Below are 15,816 nucleotides of genomic sequence, written 5' to 3' on the forward strand. Positions count from 1 at the left end.
TGTTTAGATACAAACAAGGGCCTTTCTCAAGGGTTTGTTTTTCAGTTCGTTAAAACAATTTACTTTGTGCTGCTCCTTGAGCCAACAAACCTTTATTTTGGACATACTCTTCCAGTGTAGTGTAAACTTGCTAGTTATTAATGGTTAAGCCATTAATTTTCATATTTTCAGTCCTCTTCTAGTTGGATAGCCCTGGGATATTACAGGTACTTGAGGAGGCACCCAGAAGGGTATGGGGGGGATTCTGGGTAAACACACCCACCCATCCCAAAAATCAGTGTTTCAACCCTGCTAACAGTACAGCATTTTTAAATATTTAGGACAGTGTTTCTCAACCTTAGCGACTTGAAGAGGTGTGGACTTCAACTCCCAGAATTCCCCAGCCAGCATGCTGGCTGGGGAATTCTGGGAGTTGAAGTCCACACCTCTTCAAGTCGCTAAGGTTGAGAAACACTGATTTGGGATATTGTTATATATTGGCCAACCACCTCAACCTTCAAAATTTTCAGCTGGATGCATTCCCCCACAACACTAACCCAAGATTTGTTAATCATGGTTTATTGAATAAATGACGGCAAACAATTCACACAATATCCTAAGCCATAAGCCATGTTTTTCAAACCATGATATGGCTGTGGGAATCCAGCTGCTGTGTTCTCCAGACAAAGGTCAAAAGTCTATTTGGTTTCTTTTCAGAGATAAGGCTCCCTAGCTTCGGAGTTGGAGTTTACGTGCTCACCAGCACGGTGTACAACATCGCCAGAGATTTTTGTTTAATCATAACATGTATATGCATTATAACGTGACAGCAGTTTTCTTGAAAAAGGTAGACTTGGGCATAGGCTTCCGTAACCTGCATAAAAATACTTTGGGATACAGATTCAGCCCAGGAAACACCTGTTTGAAACTGCTGTACTTTAGGCACCTTAACAGCATTGTCTGCAGGGTATGGTCAAAAAAGTCAAGATGGCAGTGCAATTCAAATTCCACCTGTTTTTTATGCACACGACATCACCATGACCATCATCTTTTTTTCATTGTTTTCACTTTTATTTTAGCATACCCCATTTTTATTTTAACACACGCAATTAACAAAACAATCTTTAAACTTTAAAAATAATAGAAACCCAAACAAAAAGAAGAAGTAGGGGAAAAAACCCAATTCCAAACTAAAAGGGGGGGAAACGACCTTATATATTATACTTGTCAATAGTCACTGGTTTACTAATCAATATACTCCTATAATCAATACAAAATATTGTAAAATATCACAACATCTCTGCCATAGTAACACATCCTGGCTTTTTTTCTTTTTTTTACCGTGCCCGGCAGACACCCCTACATCAAGAATGATGGTTTACTTGTTGGATAGGATTCATCCATATAAAATACATTTTTACACCTGGACCTTGCCACAGCATTACGGAACAGAGTATGCCTTCTTTCAGGATACGCCCTTCCATATGCCACTCCTTCTTATATGAAGTCCGTGTTTCATGGCTACTGAGCATGCCTTGAGTTCTTTCCAGGGGGCAGCTGGAAAACTCATTTCCATTAGTTTTTCTAAAGATTTCCTTTCTGTTCATGCCTAGCTAAAGGTACCCTCTTAGCTTCCTGGCATGCATTTCCTGTGTATAGATGGTAATTCTAATAGTAATCTTGCAGAATATAATTATTTTAAATTATACCTAGTAAGATGTATAGACTGTATTGTGTGTGAGCTTTGAGTCAGTGTTGATTCCTGGTGACTGCCTAGAAAAGTCCCTGCAGTTTTCTTGGCAAGATTTTTGGAAGCGGTTTGCCCTTGCCTTCTTCTTCCTAGGGCTGAGAGAGGAGGACTGGCCCAAGGTCACCCAGACGGCTTCGTGCCCATGACAGGGTTAGAACACACAATCTCCCGGTTTCTAGTCCGGTGCCTTAACTCAGTGTTGTCCAAACTTGGCCACTTTAAGATGAGTGGACTTCAACTCCCAGAATTCCCCAGCCAGCATGGCTGGCTGGGGAATTCTGGGAGTTGAAGTCCACTCATCTTAAAGTGGCCAAGTTTGGACAACACTGCCTTAACGGCTACACCAAACTGGCTCTCATACTGTATATTATCATCATTCATTCATTCATTCGTTCATTCATTCATTCATTCATTCATTCATTCATTCATTCATTTCAATGTGTATGGCCACCCATCTCAACATCATCACTAATTATCTCAGTACAATATAAAAATGCACCCTGAAAATAAGAGCTGACTCTGATCAGATTAATCAGAATCTCCCCCATTCTGTTGATCCAGGTCATATAATAACAGTGTTAATTTTTTACCAATGACCTGAGACTGATAATCAAGTAACTGTTAATGTAGGAAAAATCATGGGACTTCTTTGGAAGAGAAGCAATATAGAAATAGAAATAATCATTTCAAAATGAGATATAATCTTGAAATAATAAAGTAGTACTATCAGTGGATCTAGGGCTAAATTGTACCCTTTCATTTTTTTATTTCATTTGAGATTGTGATTAATAATACACAGTTTTAAGCAAGACCAGAAAAGATATCCATGTTTGCATATTATTGGCTTCAGAACAAATCTGAAAAGTGTTAAAGACCACCTACAAATAATCATTTAAAAGCTTTCTTTAAAACTAATGCAGAGAATTACTCGAAGTATGTGATTCCAGATTCACTTCTATTTTTTTAACGGTATTTCTTTAAAGAAATCTCCCCTTTCAGTTTTAATTATTAGTCTTACATATGGCTAAATACCCTATTTTGATCTGTTAAACAGTAACAGAGCTTTAAAACGAAAACATCACACACACACACACACACACACACAGGCAATGTAATAATAAAATGGCTTACTGGCAAACATTGAAAAAAATGGAAGATGGGCTTACTATATTTCTTGTTTAATGTGGTGGTAAATTTTGGTTAATGTACTTTTCCACATACCCTAGTTTCTATAAATCCAGTCTATTCCTAGAGTCTCATATGTGTTTTATCTATTTCTTCTTTATCCTTCATAGCAAGGAGATGTAATACACCTGGGGTTTCCTTCAAGAAACTAAATTGCTAGTAGTAATGTTTGTTAATCAGCTGCATATTCACCTTATGCTGTGGTGCAGTGTTTCTCAACCTCAGCAGCTTTAAGATGTGTGGACTTCAACTCCCAGAACTCCCAGAACTCCCCAGCCAGCATCTTAAAGTTGCTGAGGTTGAGAAACACTGCTCTAGCTTATTGATCACAACCCGGGATAGAGGCCATGCGTGTTACAGGAGAGAAGGACTGTATTCAGAGATCTACTTTGCCTTCTACTACAACCATCGGGGCAAAGTAGAAGCACATAGAGAGAGAGCACATGTTAGAATTAAGGATTAAGGTTAGTTCAGAGCATGGGGATGAATAAACCTGTCCGTTTCAGTTTCTCCCAATTTACAGTCTTAAATTTGTTCCCTCGGGTACAGTTTAAAAGTCAAGGAAAAAATATATATGAATGTTCATGCACATTTTTCAAACATGTACAAATAGTTTAGTGCAATAAGTGTGTTTTTGGCAGCAGTTGTCTTAAACATAGTGCTTTGAACCTGTTTTCCCTCTAGATATATGCATTTTTATGTACATTTTTTGTTCAGAGAGCTACATTTTAAGAAGTATGAATGCCAAGGGATAACTGCATTCTTGTTTACATACTGATTCCAGAAATGCAAATATAGTAAGAGCCTGACAGAATTCTCCCCCATCCATTCAACACAGAGTTCAAAGAATAGCTTTGCTTTCAGTATCAGAGCTGGATGCTCTATTACAGATCTCATGGTAATTTGGAACAGCAGAACTACACCAGCTTTAAGGTGTGTGGACTTCAACTCCCAGAATTCCCCAGCCAGCATGGGGAATTCTGGGAATTGAAGTCCACACACCTTAAGTTGCCAGGTTTGAAAAATGCTAGTCAAAAGGTTTCAGATTACATCAGAAGGTCTCAATAAACACAATGGGTTTTCAATGTATTACGATTGCTAGTTGATGAGATGCTTGCAGTCTGTCTCACATACAACCTGCATCTGCAACCACCAGTCTTCCCAGTTTGAATCTTACATCAGTTTAACCACTTTTCCTGCGTCCGATGAAGCGAGCAACAGATCATGAAAGCTTATTCCTTTTAATAAAATGTGTTAGTCCAAAGGTTTGCTCCCAAGTTCCTCCTGGTGTTGGACTGTCATACACTTATACCAGTCTCTCCCTACAGAACCTTCACAAGATTTCCATTGGGACCAATCACATCCTGTAAAATGTTGGTCATTAAACGTAGAGCATTTGTTTAAACGACTTGGTGCCATTTAAGAGACAGTAGGTGCCCTGGAATTTGCACCACTAATACTGCAAGTCCAGACCTGAGGGAAAAGAAAATGAAGTATCTAAATTTAAAAATGTGAGCATAATTTCTCTAGTATAGCTTAGAGTCATGACCAACCTCCTTTCATGAATATGCCTGCTTCTTAATTTAAAAAATAAAAAATTCAGTTCAAGAAGTGATCTGGTAGCCCCTTAAAAGGAAACGCATTTATTATTGCAAGTTTCTGTGAGTTTACTTCATCAAATTCATGGCATCTGTCCAGACCTGAAGGCTGAGAATTATATATGCGGGACTGTTGTTGGTGAGTGAAAAGAAAGAGTGATGAAAAGAGAGCCCAAATTGCCTTGAGTGACCATTAATATTAACAGGTGCAACAACAGACGTTCTTGCAGTGAATGGATGATACATGTAGGATAATAAGAAACATTGTTCTCTGTTTAGTCTATGAGAAATGGATGAATTCTCGTTCCAATGTCTTTGTAATTCATTTTCTCAAAGGAGGCCACCTTAAAATCAGTGGTAGAGTGTCCGAGGGAACTGAAACAAGCCCCCACCCTTTGGTTTTTGAATGTAGCTGTTTCTAGTATTCAAGGAAAATTTCACACAGAATCCCAAATCCTGTACAGCACACCCCCATTCCATTTCACATGGCCCTCTAGAAGGGGATTAGATGACATTTTTTTGCAGAAAAATGAAATACTTCTGGCTGATAAATGACTCTGTAACACAAATGCAGAAAAATTAGCACTCTCTCATATGTGACGACACCAGGATGATTGGCTGGTTGCTACTTTAGCATCTCATTTATCACTGAGATTACTGGTTTATTTTCTTGCAAAGATTACATGCATAATTCCTCTTTAGATATTATACTCGGAATAATGGATGGCTTTAAAGTAAATATCAGCCTGGAGTTCACCTACACGATCCTGCTGATAACCACTCCAGTGATTTATGAAAAGTCTCCAAGCTTCTTGGAAGGTGAATTAGATCCCCTCCATTACAAAAACAAAAAACAAAAAATCCATTAATTATTCACACTTCTCCCAGTCAGAAATTGGATAGAATATAAACTCCGGAGGAGAGTTCACAATGATCAAACAAGCACACCAGTTCTTACAGAGAATGTGAGACACACAAGGGTGCAAGCATGGAGTTTGGCTAGAAACGGTCAAAACCTAGCATCTTCTACTTATGATGGATCAAAGATTACTCTCTTCACTCCACCCTCCATCTCCAGATGCATTTAAGAGGGATTTGTAAATATCTTTACTTAATAAAGCAGATTGGTTGAAGTCGTTGTGAGCAATTGCTGGAGGTAGGGCTCTTTTGTTGTAAGTTAGATGGTAGATAGGTTTCTGGTATCATGGTATATAATGATTTTATTGCTTTTGTGAAATTTTGATTGCTGTTGGGTTTTGTTAATTTTTGATCATGGCTGAGCCTTGCTGGGGCAGGGGTGCATCATAAATACAATGTACTCAGTTTTGCCCTCATCCCAGACATGAAAGCATCCAAGTCCCCACCCTCCACCCCCTTTCACACCAAGCTAACCTGGTGGCAGTGACATTCCATCATTGGTCACTGGTGGTGGACTCTGGGGCACACACCATTTCAGATTCCCCTCTATGCCAGAGAAAGAGCCACCTATAAGTTACTGCTTGGAGCTTCATGGAGAACTAAATATTCTCTTTCTACTATCCCCACCAGGTCCTTCACTTAAATCTCTCATGTCTCAGAGCAATATTGTTTCAGGCACTGGCATTTAAATGGAGACTTAGTCCATTGACAACTTATTCACACCCAGAACAGGCACAAACAAATGTAAGGTTGTGCATAATGGGGTGGAGGAGGAGAGAAAGCAGGAGCTGTAAACCGTGAACATCTGCATGGCCAGAGATTCTCCAATCCCAAGAGGACAGTGGCATTTTCTTTGTGAATTATGGCATTCCCATATGCCTGTAGAAGAAACTGGGATGATTAATGCATACGAGGGTTTAATATCGTGGCAAAGAGGTGAAAATGGGATTCCTTCTCAGCCACAGCTGTGGCTCAGTTACAGACTGAAGCACCGTCTACCTAATGAAAAATTCACAGCTGTTATTCCATGCACTCAGATGCCTGATCCACTCTTTTTCTTCTCTTTGTCCCAACACCACCATTTCCTATGTAATATCTTCAAGGAGTAGTGTTCTCTGGGTTCCTCCCATGCAGCTGTATTAAGACCACTTCTGTCCATGGAAAATTCACAGCTTCCACCACACTACCTACCTGACTGCATGGATATTAAATATATCAGCAGGGGCTGCATCCACAGGGCTGCAGGAAGAAGGTAGGGCGTGGCTTTATTATTATTTATTTAGTTATTTAATCTTGTTACAGCTGCCCACTCCAGTAGACTGTGGGAGGCTTAGAAAATCCAAACAACAATAAATGATTGAAAGCTATGCTTTGCCTTGAAACAATAGCAATGCACCACGCTATACAGTCATCAGGAAATGGATTTGGTGCAAGTAGTTTGATAAGGATTTGATCACAGGTGAACATTTAGCCTCTGATTCATTGGTGGAGTTGCTGACAAGCATCAGTGAGCCAGGTTTATTCTCCTCATGGAGTTTTGGCTTGTTTTAATCATAATTATTTAAATCAGACCTGGCTGGATTTATACCACCAAAACTAAGTAAAATGTGATGACTTTTTGGACCTCCTATGGATGCCCCTTGCTTGTATTTATTTGACTTACGTAAGGAAGAATTATTTGGAATTATTTGATATCTATACTGCTTCTGACTTGATTTCTGATGTTTGTATTTTGCTGAAGTATGACTATTGGACCATCCAACCTTTTGTTGAGTGATCTGGTTCACATTGTGCTAAGCTGTAGCTCCCCGCTTTGCTAAACCATGAGCTGTGATCTACAAGCCACAGTGGCTAGATTCACTTCTCCTGCTAGCCCAAATCAAACAAACTACAAGCTAAACACAATGAGCAAATCAACTGTATGTAAAGTTTTGAACATGTTGAGGATGTTCTGCTTTGTTGAAGAAGCTGTTATTAACTGGGGAGGTATTTAACCCTTTATTAACCATTTAAACTTAGAAGGTCAATGGTAGCACATTTTCACACTAACAAATTTTATTAAAAGGCACAAGCCACAGCTCACTTCAACAGCTTCACTAGTTTCTTTGACAACTATCCACCCTGAAGCAGATTCTCACAAGAAACAACAGGACAATGATGCCAACGTGGGGACTAGATTCTGCTACAAACCCAGAGGTCTACTTTGCCCCCACATTTAAACCAACAGCACCATCACAAGCCCCAACAACTTCACAGATTAGAGGTGCCTTTATAGGTTCCTCCTCTAAGACAGTATATGTCATCATTCACCGGCAGCTCCCCTGTATTCTATGTTGGACAAACAAATAAAAGAATTAAAAGACCCAGGTTTGGTATCAGGACTTGAAGCAAGGACAAAGTAATATTAGAGCATTTTCACCTTCCAGGATACTCCATTACAGATCTCAAGGTAGCTGCTTTGGAACAACAAAACTACACCAGCACTACAGAGCGAGAGGTTGCTGAACTCACATCAAAATTTTCAGATTCTCTCAGAAGGTCTCAGCAAACACAGTGGGTATGGAATATGTTACAATTCTTAATTGATAAAGTGCTGGCAACCTGCATAACCACCCTGCCTTTCCCTGCTCACTAATTGTCTCATCCCAATTGAAATCCTACATCAGTTTAGCCCAGCGTCTCTCACCCTTGGCAACTTGAAGATATGTGGACTTCAACTCCCAGAATTCCCCAGCCACTGGGGAATTCTGGGAGTTGAAGTCCACATATCTTCAAGTTGCCAAGGATGAGGGACACTGGGCTAGCCACTCTATGCATCTGATGAAGGGAGCTGCAGCTCATGAAAGCTGATGCCTTTTCATATAATTTCTTAATCGGAAAAGGTGTTACCACACCCCTCTTGTTTTTTGGCTACTGTAGACTAATATGGCTCCATATTAGTAGATTAGGAATCAGGAACTACAGCTGCCCTGAAGTGGTCAGGAAGGTCTAATGATTAGAAATGATTAATCAATCTGGCTAGCTCGGCCCCATAAGCATTTCATTCGGTGATAAGCAAGCTGATGCCATCCAGATATTTTTTGAACTGCACCTCTTGTCATTTCCCACGATGGTCGGCTTAATAGGATTTTAAAAACTAGAGCAGATTAGCTGGCCTGTCCTTGAGTTCTTTAGTCGCTGGTTTAATTATAGATCAAAAAATGCTTGTAAGATCACTGTTCCCCAGAGTGCCTACCCATCCTTTTCACAGAGGCTCCATCTGTTAAAAAAAGTCAATAAATTCACAGTACTGAGATCTTCCATAATGGTTTGGCTTTCTAAAGGATGAAAAAGATGGAGATTACAAAGGAGCAATCGCTTAACTCCCATTTCAAAAATGGCCCCTGCATGCATGTTTTACAGTGGGGAGAGCAATCTCCTGGGAAGTTATGCGTGACCCAGAATGGGAGAATGTGTTCCCGGTCCAGATCATGATTACACTGTGGCTGGTTCCAACATGTTTGCCTAAGCATCTCTTTAGGGGCAAACACTGAGCTAATCTGGAGAAATCAGCAAGTAAACTTACAGGTTGGCTTTCTTCTATTTCATTTTGGACATTGTGAGATAGAAGCAACGATAATTTTTCCCACCCAATGCTCTTAATCAAGTGCTTAATTGAAGAAATGAAGGTGGCCATCGAGGCTCAGATATAAGAAGATGTCACGTGTTAACCTGGGAGAGAGTTCCCATCATCTTAAAGGAACAGAGACTGTACAATTTGATGTGGACATTCTGCTTTTGCTCCAAGTTTAATGTGGACATTGACACATCTTTATTTTTCTAGGACTACTTGGGTTTGGGTAGGCTCTTTATCTCTTAAACACATATATGGTAAAATAGATCCTTGTGTGATTTTGCAGTTGGTACATGATTTTTCATATATGCCAAAAGAAACTGTATAAAATAAGGACCTCATTGAACACAGGGCCAGGACAAGGTTTAGCTCTATTGCATTTGTATATATGCATCTACTTACATGCCAGGGTTGTGTATATGAATAGAACAAACAATCCAGGGGAAGGAAAATGTACGTGCATAGGATTTTTGTGTGTGAGAGAGAGAGATTGAGAGAGAAAATGTGAGTCTAAAGCAGTGTTTCTCAACCTCAGCAAATTTTAAGATGTGTGGACTTCGATTTCAGAATTGCTGGCTGGGGAATTCTGGGAGTTGAAATCCATACATCTTAAAGTTGCTGAGATTGAGAACCATAGGTCTAAGTCATTCACTGTTTCAATCATGGTTTGCTGAACAAGCTATAGCCTGGGTTCATACAAAATACTAAACTATATTTTTTGTGGTTTAAAATATTGTGTGAACCAAGCCATTTCAGTTTTAAAACCAGTTTATGGGTTCGCATGTCATGGGAATTTAGCCAGTGGTAATTTCTTCAACAGGCATGGTTAAACAAATGATGGCTTAACATGACGAGTGTAGGTCTGCTGTGAGCCTGTGAGCTGTTTCTTGAGCCCCCTCTTTAAAATTGCAGCAAATGTTTGTGTCTCCCTGGCCCTTGAGAGCATTAACTTTCAACAATAAGAGCCAGGTTCATTAGATGCATGGAGCAGACAACAAAGGCATCTGTGATTATATGAATTAGTAAAAGAGCAGTGAATAAATCAGACAAACAAGGTGAGAGCTATAAATAGCAGTGGTTAACCAAAACAATAGCAACAACCTGAGGCAGAGATACGACTATAATAAATCATCCAAACGTTTGCAATATTGTGAAAGAACGGCATAATAGCCTGCCAGATGAGATTGCTGAAATGGACAGCAGTCTTACCAAACACCTGAGCAAGACTGGCCTGCAGTCAAAAATGTGACCCCCTGCTTCAGGTCAATATATTTTTAAGGGCACAGACCCCTCTTGTGAGCAGTGAGACCCTTCAGGGAGCCATCATTTATCCAAGGGTTTGGCTAGAAAGAGGTCGCTGGAAGCTTCTGATGTTTCTTCTAAGCTCTACAGATTATCCCAAATACACAAGCTGAGGATAAGATAAGGGTTTGCAGTATTAACTCCCCATCAAATTGCTAGCAAGAAAGCATATGATAAAAGGACAACCTAGATTTGGGCAGAAGGTTAGACTACACCTCCCACAATTTCCTATTTTGGTAGAAGTGGTTCAGGCTTCCAAGGAGAGATGAAGTCCAAATATCCGAGGGCCTCCTATTGCCTATCTCCGCCATGGAAATTCCTGTAAGTGGTGTGAAGTCAGCTCTTTTCCTGTTTTTCAGTTCTGTCATATATGGTCTTCCTGCTGCACAAACAGATTTCCTTCTTGCATCTCAACTATATCCTGTGTCTCCAACATGGTGCCCATGGGCTTCAACAGGCCACTGGCATATCCCTTTGAATCTGCCAAACTTCTCTCATTTGACTTTTTTTTTAATTAATGGGAAGTTAGTACTGCAAAGAAAACCATCAGCTTCAAGCATGATCTGTACTACCAACAATTTCTCTAGGTCCCATATAGACTCTAGAGGCATTCTTAGAAAATAAAATCATCGTTAGCTGCATTTGAATACGTTGGAAATGTGTCTACCGGACCTCAAAAAAGAAAAAAAAATAACCTGACTTAGCCAAAATCATCCTGGGAAGCTAAAGGGATTTATGGGAAAACACTTCAGGAATGTGCCTTCTGGGAAATAGATGCTTTGTCACTGGCCACATCCAGTTTATTTTTTGGTGTGTCCAAAACATGCTCTCAAAATTCCAATTGGGCCCAAGGCTTAAAAATGTGCCTGCTCCTTCTACAGTCCTTCAAGCTCCTCTGAAACATTTTACTACATTTTACCCTTTATCAGACCTTGTTTGTCACACTGGTACTGTAGTTCTCCCTACAGAAATCTTCAATTCCAAGATTACAAAGGGCTGAAAGAGACCAAACACATCTTTACCTGGGATTTCACTGCAGCTGCAGAGGACAGCTACACAATCTTGGGAAGGTGCTGGTTGAAGATAGCCTATGCTAGCAGCCCTGTGAACTCAAAAACACCTTCGCTTTTCAAAGTGACAGAAGGCATGGATTAATTCTCCATAGCACCCAAGGGTAAAACAAGAACCAGTGGGTGGAAGCTTAACAGAGATCCAAACTTGAAATAAGAAGGAATTTCTTGATTATGAGAGCTATTAAGCAATGTAACAACCAGCTTCCTGAGGCTGTGGGTGCTTGATCACTGGAGGTTTTCAAGAAAATATTGGACTGCCATATGTCCAGGATGATATGAGGATTCCTGCAGTGGGCAGGAGTTGGAACAGATTACCTTCAAGATTCCTTCCAGCCCTATGATTATATGATTTTATGACTTCTCATGAATGACAAATTACTGCTTCCTTAGCTATGGGACCCATTGAGCATATTAACAAATTTAAGCAGTGTTATTTGTAAATGCCTGCCCATTCCAATTGTTGTCTTCTCAAACCAGAAGAAGGTAGCTCACATTGAAGAAATCCAGAAGTCTGAATTTCACCCTGGTAGATCATAGAAAAGAGACTTTTGCCAAGCAAGAGTGATCTGTGAGCTTAAAATGTGGGCTTTCTGGACCAACACCATTGCTTACATAATAAGGAACTTCAGTGTCATCAGCTTTCTGAGAAAAGGGAAGGTGGAGAGACAGCAGAGAAGCCATAAGACATGTGATACTAATTACCCAGAAATGCACCAGGATAGCTTGTTACCTAATTTAGATGCTGATCTAAGGTGAATGAAAGGAGGAAGTGCAGAGCCTAGGGAAAATTTAAGGGAAACTATAATTCAACTGTTGTTGAATAACGTCACTCCCAGAGAAGTCTAATCAAAGGTCAGGAACTCTGGTGAAGCATCAGTCTAGGAGACTGTCTTAAAATTGCAGGTTTGGGCTCAAGGAATCACATTTTTAGTTTGAACTTTCTCTCTTTCATAATCAAGAGAGAAATATGTGCCGCTATCAAGAGATCCAAGGACTGGATCTCTGTAGGCTTGTAGACCAAAGTTTTATTTTGAGAGATGTATTTTCATACGTAAAGCAATACTTCCTTGGATATAAAAGGTCTCTGTCTGAGGCAGTGTTTCTCAACCTCAACAACTTTAGGATGTGTGGACTTCAACTCCCAGAATTCCCCAGGCAGCATAAAACACTAGGATTGAGGATCAAAGCCATCAGCAACTGCTAGATGCTGAATTGTTGACAACATACTTGAATCCTCAGGCAGTTCTTTTCCTGTTCATGACTGAAAGCTTTCCACATGCATCTGGTCAGCTACTATGCAACCCAGAATGGGCTATTCTTATGTTCCTTAGGAAAGGAAAAGGAAGGCTTGCTGGTACCTTAAAAAGAGAGATGATTGCTTTTGTTCCTGATGACCTAAACCTTCCATCCTGCTTTTGCTGCTGATGTCAAGAACAAATGCTTTCTCCAGAATCATATATGGGGAAAGGCCCTGCATAATAGAAATAAAAAGAAAGGCAGATGACCAGAGAGTGGGAGACCCAAGCAGAGTTAACTTCGGCCTTCTCTCTACTCCAGTGTTTCTCAACTTGGCAACTTTCAGATGCGTGGACTTCAACTTCCAGGATTCCCCAGCCAGCCTGGCTGGCTGGGGAATTCTGGGAGTTGAAGTCCACGCATCTGAAAGTTGCCAAGGTTGAGAAACACTGCTCTACTCCAACCACTTAGCGCTTTCTCAGACAGATGGGTTCCCACATGCAGCTGATGCTCTTAAGGAGAAAAGCACAAGGTTTCAGGGCCTGCCAGAGATGTGCACACACATTTCCAAGCCTCCTGTGATAAAAGGGCAAACTTCCCTTACACCGATCCAACTTTTGTCTCCCCCATTTGATTCTTGCAGGTGGAAGCAGGACGAAAGGTGAATGTGTTCACCTGTGCATAATGAAGCTGCTTTCATCAACCCACATAGCCTGTATTCACAGTTAGAAGCCAAAAAACAAAACAAAAAAGTCTCATGCTGAGGACTGATTAAGACAAAATTCTTTATTAAAAACAACACTAATGGGTGGAGGAAACTATTCATAGTGACAATGATAATTACATAGCTGTTGCTGCAGGGCCAAAATGCAACTCATATTTCAGTGGGGGTACACTTCCTTAACCTTTTCTTTTAATTAAGTTTGCCAGAGCTCTTATTGCACCACACTCAGCTTCAGAGCTTGCAGTCTTTGGGAGTTAGAAGTTAGGTTACTTTATTCTCGATATCTTTGGAAGCATCTGCAGCCCTCACCACCTTCTCCATTTTTTACCTTGATTCAGGGGAATCTTTAACGCCCTGTGGACATCTCTCACTCATGGAAGATTGGCCTCAACATACTTTAAACATGTCCAAATCGATTATCGTATGCTCCACAGAACTCCAACTTCGAAGAACAGAGTAATTTTTATCATCGTTTCATAGATCCTGCAGTTGAGCTAGAAATAATGCTCTCTTGGGGATTGCTGATGTCATGGGAGATCTTCAGGGAAAAGAGTCAGACTGTAGAAGAGCCTTCGCAGCTGGCAGATCTGATAGACTATAATTCCCATCCTTCCCAGCCAACAATAGTCAAAGCAGTCCACAGACTGCCTGGGCATAAAAAAATGGCCTACAGCGGGGGTTCCTAAACTTTTTGCCATCACACCTCCTTTTAGTGTAATCTTAATGTACACACAAAGTTCTCAGCTGTTTCATGAGAGCCAGAGGTAGGTGGTGGCTAAGAGTCAGAGTCAAAGGCTCTGCTTACGTGACATGTATACTCACGGTTAAGTACTCTGTGGTTTCTTCAATTAACTCAGTTTTCATGGTTAAAGTGTCATGGAGAACCATAAACTAACCACAAACTATATGGGGTGGATTTGAACAATAGACTGGTTGATCTGGTTTGTGGTTCATTCCGTCATGCATATATAGCTGATGGTTGTTCACTCAAGGGGAAGAAGAGAAAAGCAGGTTTTTGCATGTGCCTTGTCTTGACTGAGAATGAGCAGGAAAGGGTAGAGTTTTTAGCAGGTTTCCAACCCCTGGGATTTCCTGGTGGTATTCCATCCAAATATTAGCCATATCTTTGTGAGATGTACCTTCCTTCGTCTTACGACTTCTACTGCAGTACTGATTCCCCTATAATAATCCACAGAGCTTATAGTATTCTAAATTTCTCTTAATTAGCTCCTTTTCTTCATTGGAGAGGGGGCACTTCTTGGCGATTTTCTCCCATTGTTACTGTTTTGTTAAATAGCATGTCCAAAAAAAAGGAAAAAATAATGAAAGAAAATCATTAACATATGCCTGGGGAAACAGATGCTAGATAATTAAGGGGTAATTAATAAGTAACAAGGACCAATGAATAAGTAAATAAGTAAACTAGTCCAACACATCTGGAGGGCATCAAGTTGAGGAAGCGCTGTAGAAAATAAAGAATTTGATGTATAATAGGACATTGAAAACAAGGATATTCAATTTTGGGGGGCCAAATAAGCTGCACCCTGAAAAATAATAGGTGGTACAAGGAGAAAGACTCAATCTGATGTCATTATACTGGTGTCTGAGTTCAACTGAACTAAATAAAGTTAATATAATTAACTTCTAGTCATTTATTTAATCATTTTCTTCCCTTCAGTCACATTCAGAATCACAGACTAGTTCCGCAGTTTTGAAGGTCTTTGCAGTGGGGCGGGCAGTTATATGTGCTCCGAGAACAGCGCATGTTACACTTCTGCTCTTCGAGCTGCATTGGTTGCCAGTTTGCTTCCAGGTCCAGTTCAGGATGCTGGTTTTAACCTTTACAGCCCTTCATGGCATGGGGCCAGGCTGTTTGAGGGACCGCCTCTCCCCAGTTACATCAGCCCGCCACATCAGATCTTGCAGAGAAGGCATGCTGCGGGTACCGTTGGCTGGGCTGCACTTGGTGGGTCCCAGGGGACTCTGGCACCCACCTTATGGAATATCCTCTCTCCTGAGATTAGATTAGCACCATATCTTTTGCTGTTCTGAAAGGCCCTCAAGACCTGGTTATGTGATCAGGCCTGGGGCTCCCAGGGCCTGCTTAGATTGCTCCATTGCTGAAGGGGCCATTTTTAATTCCCCCTTTCCTTATGGTTTGGTTTTTTATGGTACTTATTAATATGGTTTTTTTATATTATTTTCCTGTTCTTTTTATATTTGTCTTTTTATCTGATTGTTGTACGCCACCCAGGGTTGCTTTGGCGAGATGGGCGGCTGTATAAATTTGCTAAATAAATAAATCTTTGGGGCCTCAGCTTGTGCTAGGTGTGCCGGTGAGCTGAATTTCTGGTAACTGTATGGACATAGACTACCCTTCTTGACTTTTTATAGTATTATCTTACTTCCAAGGACATTCCTATAATCTCTTTGATCCC

The 15,816-nt window shown here is 40.5% G+C and overlaps 1 long non-coding RNA gene across 1 annotated transcript; it reads left to right on the forward strand.

Annotated features, from left to right (window-relative positions):
* The first annotated feature begins 3,915 nt into the window (after nt 1–3,915).
* LOC112541333 (uncharacterized) lies at nt 3,916–15,466 on the forward strand. Its single transcript, XR_003085351.2, has 3 exons — nt 3,916–6,682; nt 7,857–7,987; nt 13,717–15,466. It is a non-coding gene; the product is annotated as an uncharacterized LOC112541333 (long non-coding RNA).
* The last annotated feature ends 350 nt before the right edge of the window (nt 15,467–15,816 follow it).

The sequence above is a fragment of the Python bivittatus genome, unplaced genomic scaffold, assembly GCF_059951505.1.
Source record: "Python bivittatus isolate LINGU-HERP-01145 unplaced genomic scaffold, Pbiv_v1 ctg000570_np1212, whole genome shotgun sequence".
NCBI classification, from domain to species: Eukaryota; Metazoa; Chordata; class Lepidosauria; order Squamata; family Pythonidae; genus Python; species Python bivittatus.